This window comes from Notechis scutatus, unplaced genomic scaffold (genome assembly GCF_049901735.1).
Source record: "Notechis scutatus isolate UNSWTSFEM ecotype Mainland unplaced genomic scaffold, rNotScu1.2 NSCUCTG39, whole genome shotgun sequence".
NCBI lineage: Eukaryota > Metazoa > Chordata > Lepidosauria > Squamata > Elapidae > Notechis > Notechis scutatus.
The window spans coordinates 92,749-99,497 of record NW_028263116.1 but is presented as its reverse complement, the minus strand read 5'-3'; the positions used below and the strand labels follow the sequence as shown (position 1 = coordinate 99,497).

The following is a 6,749-nucleotide window of genomic DNA, read 5'->3' as shown; positions in this document are numbered from 1 at the left end:
AAAATACGTGGTTGCTGTGGAGATCTTCTCCATTTTGGCTTCAGCAGCTGGATTGCTGGGCTGCATTTTTTCTCCCAAGTGCTATATCATTATTCTGAGACCTGATTTGAATAAGAAGGAGCAATTAATAAAAAAACAAAACTGATATTTATATCTTGAATGAAGATAAATTGGTTATTTTCCATATAATATAATGGGTTTGGGTTTTGGGGGGTGCTTTGGGGATTCTGCGTTATTCCCTCATATCAGCATATCAATGTGACATATAAGACAATACCTTGATATATAGGGACACAGATATATATCCCTATTACACTCACTCTGTGAAACTATGACAGATAATTTAGCATGTCACTCTTGCTTTGCATGAAGATTCCCATGAAAATAAGACAAACCAGGAAGTTAGACAGTACTGGAAAAATAAACATACAGAGAACCTGTGTGACTGCAAACTCTCATTTAACATTCAGACATTTTTCTCTTCTATAACAACTTTTTCATAATTTTCAGGATGTGTAGATAGGTATTGAGGTAGAGTCACACAAGAAGGCGACTTTCAAAGCATTAGCTGTGATTATATTTCCAAGTTAACTTTAGGACCTAGAGAGTTTCCATGAATCTTTTCTTTTTGAACTATTAGATCATTATTCTGAGCTCCAATAAGAAGAAATGGGAATAGCTAATCAAGAAGATAATTGTGTTTAAAATTGGTTTTTAATATTACAATGTTCAGTTGTCTCATACTTATTGAACTTGTGTCCTGGAACCCATAAGCCTCATAATATATTTGAGTAAAAAAAAATCTTGCCAACCATCCTAATATTCTTCAGAAGTATGTTTTTTAAAAAAAGAAAAATAGAGGAAAATACCCACTAATTTCTACTGTTCCAAATCTGGATGGTTGAGACCCAGATGTTGGTGTTATGGATAAGATGGTTGTCCAGAAATTGGGAAACAATCAATACTAGTCCCCCTTGAAGCATGATAGCATCCACAGTTATGTTGTTGTGGGAATTGAATAAAGAGTTTGGAAGAAGATTGTGATGGAGAATTACTTCTTAGATTCCCTCATGTAACTGCCCTTATTTAGGATAAATGCCCTATCTTTACCATCTTATATCAATTGTGATATCACTCTCATACAGAATCCTTGGGTCACATATCATTCTGCTTGCTGAGATTGTATCTATGGTGTTTCATTTTGATTAATGTGGATTTTTCTAATGTGGTAAAAGCAATAATATTAGAAATAAATTCACTGTTGCTTTCATCTGCTGTTTGTTTATTTATGTGTATGTGTATAAGAGAGAGGAGAAAGAGAGAAATCTGCAGTTACAAATTTTCCTTAAAGATATTGGTCTAACAGTGGTTTTATATCTGTTTTGTTTCTTGCTTTCAATGAATTTCAAGAAGCCAAATCCCAAAATGTTTCAGAAGGCCTAAGTATTTTGCTGTATTTATTAGAATGACAAAAATGTGCTACTCAAAACAACATACATTTTAAGAAGATTCTTGTTGATACCTAGGATGCTGGCAGCAACCTGTATCAACCATTGGAGCCAGTCAGTGATATTTGTGATACATTTTTAAATGTTCATTTGACTGTTTCATGTAATAATAATAATAATAATAATAATAATAATAATAATAATAATAATAATAATAATAATAATAGTAATAATAATAGCAGCAACAACAATAACAATAACAATCCCCCCACAGGGGTGCCACCATGGCAGGGGGCTTAACTGTTCCAATGAAGCTGAGAGCTCTGCTGGCGGTAGTGCAAACTATCAGCAGATCCAACCATGTCAGAGAGGTCTAGGTTGAGGAGCAGAACTGAGTTCACCCCACAACCCATGGAATGAATCATGGTGAAACACAACCGAACAAAGTTTATACCAGTTCGGTCATTGCCCGGGTTAACAAAGACCGCATCGGGTGTTGGGGAACCTGGGCATCCATTGACTAGTGGGCTATAGGCCATGGGTCCTGTAGCTGAGCAACCAGGGCATAGGCTTGCATGGCTACTGGAAGCTGAACAACCTCAGAAGTGACAGAAATACACCATGTCAGAGAACCGCACTGTAATGAAATGCTACTACAAAGCAGAACCAGAAAAACGAGGCTACTAAAAAAGGATGTACAAATTATGGAAACAAGAATATCCAGACTCAAGGATAACTGAATTACGATTAGCCAATCAACGATGATTCATCACTCGGAACAAAGTGCTCAGTGAAGTCGAACTTGAAGAAATACTGAAAAATTGTGAAATGGGAACACAGACTGCTGAACAGCAGACTCCTGAAGTGGCAGCAGAAAATACCCCAATAACATCGGGAGCAACTGAACAGCCTGAATTCGAAGAAAATGTAGATATTTTGCAAAAACAGGATCAGCAAGGGCCTGAAGTCATCATTGAAACACCAGGAGTACTCAATGCCACGCAGCAAGAACTGAAAGCTAAAATCTTGGCACATGCAGAAGGAAGAAGATGCAGAAAGAAGAAGGCTTCCGACATTGAAGACTGTGCCTAGAAGATATTTGGCACCATTGATGATAGATGCGAACTATGCACTTGCAGCAGTCCAAATAACATCAATTGAACAAACAAATCAGCTTGCCTACAGTACAGAAGTCATAGTAACAGAAGAACTGGGGATTCAACAGCCGCAGCCCCCTAGAAAATCGACTGGAAAACCGCAGTAGAAAATCAGGTTGGAGTTGAAAATCAAGAGCCTGTGAGCAGATGCAAGCAACTTGATGCATTTGCAGGAGAAAAAGCTGAAGAACAGCAAGATCAAGAAACATCTGATAAAAAAATATGGGTTCAAGACAAGAAAAATTGATGAAGCATTGGAAATTGTGAAGCAGCAGATAACAGCAACAGCAAGAAAAATTGAAAGATACGAAGCCAGAGTCGTCCAGTAGAAACAAAATCAATTGTTCAAATCAGACCAAATATGGTTTCATCAGAGTCTGAATCAGACGGGGGATACAAAAATTGAAAAACCTGAAAAAAATGGCAACTACTCAGTTTTGGAAAGACCTATGGGAGACTGAGAAATGTTACAACAAAAATGCTGGGTGGATCAGAGACTTTGAGATGAAATTCTCCAAGAACAAAATGGACCAACTGGAAATAACTATTGAAATGATGAGCAACAGGGTGGAAAAAAGTCAGGAACTGGACATCGCCTGGCAATAATCAACTGCATGGCTTTTGGCTCAAATACCTGACCAGCCTGCACAGAAAATGGCAGAACAATTCAATGAGATGCTGCAGACAGGAAACATCAGTGAATGGTTAACAGCTGGGAAAACCTACTTGATACAGAAGGATCCAGCAAAATGGGCAACACCTGCAAATTACAGGCCAATAACGTGTCTGCCAACCATGTTCAAGCTGCTGACCAGCATCATAGCTGACAGGATCCAGGACTACCTAGAAGCAAATAACATCTTGCCAGTAGAGCAGAAAGGAAATAAACGAGGAAGCAGAGGCACAAAAGATCAGCTCCTAATCGACAAAATGATTTTAGAGAACTGCAAAAGCTGAAAAACAAATCTGCATACAACTTGGATTTACTACAAGAAAGCATTTGATTCACTACCGCACAGCTGGATCATCAAGTGCTTGGATGTCATTGGAATATGCAAGTGCATTGGTATTTCCACTGCAAATGCAATGAAGCACTGGAAAACAGAACTGTTTATTGGAAGTGAAAGCTACGGACTGGTCAATATCAAAAGAGGGATTTTCCAGGGTGATTCTTTGTCACCTCTGCTGTTCATCATCGCCATGACCCCCCTGTCAACAATTTTACAGAAAACTAACCTGGGTTATCAAACTGCTAAACATTCACAGAAAATGTCTCACCTGCTGTATATGGATGATCTGAAGTTATACGGAAAATCAGAAATTGAAATCCAGTCACTGACCAATACAGTTTGAATTTTCAGCACTGACATCAGCATGGAGTTTGGTCTGGACAAATGTGCCACAGTGGCACTGAAGAAAGGGAAGATCGTAGAAAGTGATGGAATTGAAATGCCCAATGGGCAAACCATCAAGTGCCACCAACCCGAAGCCTACAAATACCTGGGCATACTGCAGCTGGATAATATCAAGCATGGACAAGTGAAAAATGTGGTCAGCAAAGAATACACCCAAAGGGTCAGAAAACTTCTAAAAAGCAAACTGAATGGCGGTAACACCATCAAGGCTATAAATACTTGGGCCATACCCCTCATCAGATATACTGCTGGAATCATAAACTGGACACAGGCAGAGCTGGATAGCTTGGATAGGAAAACAAGAAAACTGATTACCATACACTATGCACTGCATCCGCATAGTGACATCAACAGGCTATATTTGCCCAGAAAAGCTGGCGGCAGAAGACTTTTGCAAGTGATGCAGACAGTCAAAGAAGAGAAGCATGCTCTGGCAGATTATGTGAAAGACAATGTTGAACCAGCTTTGATGGAGGTCAACAAGAGGAAGCTGCTCAAAGTGCAGCAAACCAAGAATTAATATAGAAAAACAGCGATGCAAACTCAGGCTGACGGCTGGTGTAACAAAGCACTGCACGGACAGTTCTTTGAAAAGATCCAAGGAAAAGTAGATAAGGAAAAGACCTGGTTATGGCTGACCAACAGAAACACTGAAGAAAGAAACAGAAGGCCTGATTCTTGCAGCCCAAAAACAAGCCATCAGAATGAATGTAATCAAAGCCAGAATAGAAAAATCTGCTGATGACCCCAAATGCAGATTCTGCAAAGAAGCGGATGAAACCATTGATCATATACTGAGCTGTTGCAAGACAATAGCTCAGACTGACTACAAACAAAGTCACAACACAGTTGCTCATATGGTCCACTGGAACTTGTGTCACAACTACCATCTGCCTGTAGCAATGAACTGGTGGGATCATAAGTCTGAAAAAGTGGTTGAAAATGAGCATGCAAAACTACTGTGGGACTTCCGAATACAGACTGACAAAGTTTTGGAACACAATACCCCAGATATCACAATTGTGGAGAAGAAAAAAGTGTGGTTCGTCGACATTGCCATACCTGGTGACAGCAGAATCGACGAGGAACAATTTGAAAAAGTCACCAGATATCAGGACTTGAGAATCGAACTGCAGAGACTCTGGCATAAACCAGTGCAGGTGGTTCCAGTGGTAATCGGCACACTGGGTGCTGTGCCTAAAGACCTAGGCAAGCACTTAAAAACAATTGGCGCTGACAAGATCACCATTGGTCAGCTGCAGAAGGCCACCTTACTGGGACCTGCTCGCATAATCCACCGATACATCACGCAGTACTAAACACTTGGGAAGTGTTCAACTAGTGATTTGCGATACGAAACCCAGCATGGTTATCTCGTTTGCTGTGTATACTGTCATTTTTGTGTATAATAATAATAATAATAATAATAATAATAATAATAATAATAATAATAATAATAATAATAATAATAATAATAATAATAATAATGATGATGATGATGAGGAGGAGGAGGAGGAGGAGGAGGAGGAGGAGGAGGGAGGGAGGAGGAGGAGGAGGAGGAGGAGGAGGAGAAGAGAAGAGAAGAAGAAGAAGAAGAAGAAGAAGAAGAAGAAGAAGAAGAAGAAGAAGAAGAAGAAGAAGAAGAAGAAGAAGAAGAAGAAGAAGAAGAAGAAGAAGAAGAAGAAGAAGAAGAGAAGAAGATTATTTGAACCAAAGTACAGAAAAATTGCTGCAGGCTGTGAAAACAGAGAACATTATAAAAACAACAGAAACAGAGGCAGAATATAAGGAAATACAGCTGGATGATAGATTAAATAGATGGAAAACCAAAGCTTTGCATGGACAGCACTTGAAAAACATTGAAGGAAAATGTGATGACAGCTTGACATGGGCATGGCTTATTCTTCCATCAAGGAAGACATGGAAGGTTTAATACTTGCTGCTCAAGAACAAGCACTACAAACTAATCAGTGGTGGGATTCAAAAATTTTTACTGCCAATTCTCTGGGCATGGCTTGGTGGGCGTGGCTTAGTGGTCATGTGACTGGATGGGCATGGCTGGGTAGTCATGTGACGGGGGCGTGACTAACTCCACATCACTCATGTCAAGGGGCGCCTTGCCTTGCCCGGCTTGCCTGGCCTCCTGAGCTCTTCTGGTCTTTGTCTATTAATCTGTCTACTACTACAGTGTCTGGTAGATTATCTAATGCCTGCCTGTCCTTCTGAATCTGGAAATCTCACAGATTCTTAGCTCTATTATTCTCCACAATCTTTTGTGGAAACTCCTTGATGACTGGCTAGAGAATTCTGGGAGTTAAAGTCCATACATCTTTCAGCTGAGAGCACTGATCTAGCCCTTGTGTTGATGTTACCTAGTTTGGTAATGAAACATCTGCATCTATGGTTCATATTGCTTTAATCACTATTTGTTAAGGAAACCACAACTGATTTATTTAATTGCACCAAACTCTAAATAAATCAGGAATGGAAAATCCTAAGCTATAGTGTAGACTCATGCTTCTCAACTTTGGCAATTTTAAGGTGCATGGACTTCAATTCCCAGAATTCTCAAGGTAGCATGTAGTTCACCCATCTTAAACTTGCCAAGACTGAAAAATGCTGATCTTCAGAGAGGGATTTTTCCATTCCTCTTTTACTGGTTCTTACTTACTTATAAGCAATCATAATGCAAAATCCTCACTTCCATCCCATTCCCTCACTAACCTGAT

The 6,749-nt window shown here is 39.5% G+C and overlaps 1 pseudogene; it reads left to right on the top strand.

The window, feature by feature from the left end:
- The first annotated feature begins 3,400 nt into the window (after positions 1–3,400).
- LOC148128643 (uncharacterized) lies at positions 3,401–5,357 on the top strand (annotated as a pseudogene).
- The last annotated feature ends 1,392 nt before the right edge of the window (positions 5,358–6,749 follow it).